This window comes from Fukomys damarensis, unplaced genomic scaffold (assembly GCF_012274545.1).
Source record: "Fukomys damarensis isolate Sample0158 unplaced genomic scaffold, DMR_v1.0_HiC HiC_scaffold_39, whole genome shotgun sequence".
Classification (NCBI taxonomy): Eukaryota; Metazoa; Chordata; class Mammalia; order Rodentia; family Bathyergidae; genus Fukomys; species Fukomys damarensis.
This window is the reverse complement of record NW_022900951.1, coordinates 125,436,427-125,438,485: the sequence shown is the minus strand read 5'-3', so window position 1 is coordinate 125,438,485 and position 2,059 is coordinate 125,436,427.

Genomic DNA, 2,059 nt, shown 5'->3' with positions numbered 1-2,059 from the left:
TTACAAATACTTTATTTCCATTTTTTTCATTTTCTCATTTTTTTTCCTTTTCCCTTCTTACCTTTCCCCTACCCTTCCCGCTTCCCCTACACCTTTATACCTTTTCCTCCTGTTTCACATTGTCAATTATATCATTAGGATTTTATGTACCATTATAGTTTTTCACACCAGAGAAACTATTTGGTATTTACACATGTGTGACTTATTTATTTCACTTAGGAGTATATCCTCAATATTTATCCATTTTCCTATGAATGACTCTAATTTCTCATTCTTTATGGCTGAGTATTATTCCATTTTATAGAAAAACCACATCTTTATCCAGTCTCCAACTGATGGACAAATGAGCTATTTCCAAATTTTAGCTATCACAAACTGTGCCACTATAAACATAGGTGCACATATATCACTGTGATATGATTCTTTTAATTCTTTTGGAAAGATACCCAGCAGAGGGATGGCTGGGTCAAATGGAACCTCTAAACCTAGTTCTTTGAGGTATCTCCATGTTGATTTCCATAGTGGTTGCACCAGTCTGCACTCCCACCGACAATGGAGAAGGGTTCCTTTCTCCCCTCAACCCTGCCTGATGTGGAACATTTTTTCATATATTTACTTGCTGCTTTTACTTCTTTGTCTGAGAAATGTCTGTTCATTTCAGATGCCCATTTTTGAATCGGGTCTTAATATTTGAGGGAGCCTCATTTTTTGAGTTCTTTTTATATTCTAGATAATAGTCCTTTGTCTGAGGAGCAGCTGGTAAAATTTTTTTCCCACATTGTGGGTTGTCTCAGTTCTATTGACAGTTTCTTTTGCAGTGCAGAAGCTTCTTAATAAGATGAGATCCCAGTTGTTGATTCTTTCTGCTAGTTCCTTTGCTACTAAGGATTTGTTCATAAAGTCTTTTCCTATGCACAAAATCAGCAACAAAATACTATAACTGAACCAAGCTTTTGAACATATGGACTTAATAGACATCTATAGAGTATTCCACCCCACAAAATCAGAATATACCTGCTTTTTGGCTGCACATGGGTCATTCTCCAAGATAGACCATGTACTAGCTCATAGAACAGGTTTGAATAAATGCAAAGGAATTGAAGTTATCCCCTGTATATTATCAGATCATAGTGTAATCAAGCTGGAGATCAATAGCATAAGAAACCATAGGAACTTCACAAACACATGGAAATTGAACAACACTCTCCTGAACCATCAATGGGTCACAGAGGAAATTAAAGAAGTAGTTAGACATTTTTTACAAATAAATGATAATACCAATACAACATGCAGGAATCTATGGGACACAATGAAAGCAGTTCTACATGGAAAATTCATAGCATTGAATGCCCACACGAGGAAAACAGAGCAAGCTCAAAAAACCTAGTGATGAATATTAGACTCCTAGAAAAATAAGAGCAAGAAAAACCCAAAATTCATACAAGAGAGGAAATTATAAAGATTAGAGCAGAAATCAATGCAATGGAAACTAAGAAAATGATACAAAAAATCAATGAATCAAAGAGTTGGTTTTTTGAAAGAATAAATAAAATCGATAAACCCTTAGCTAAACTTATAGAAAAAAGGAAATAAAAGGCTCAGATCCATACAATTAGGAATGAAAAAGGTGAAGTCACAATAGACACAACAGAAATCCAGAGGAACGTCAGTATCTACTTTGAGAACCCGTACTCTAATAAAATGGAACACACCGAAGAAATGGACAGATTTCTAGATACTTATGAATCACCAAAGTTGAATGAAGAAGATAAAAAATTTTAAACACCCCAATTACAATCAGTGAAATTGAAAATGTAATTAAAAGTTTACCAACAAAGAAAAGCCCAGGTCCTGATGGATTCGCTGCTGAATTTTACAAGACATTCAGAGAATAACTACTGCCACTACTCTTTAAACTTTTCAATGAAATTGAAAGGGAAGCAATACTTCCAAATTCATTCCTGGAAGCAAACATTACTTTGATTCCCAAACTAGGGAAAACCCAACTAAAATAGATAACTACAGGCCAATCTCCTTGATGAATATAGACAAAAATCCT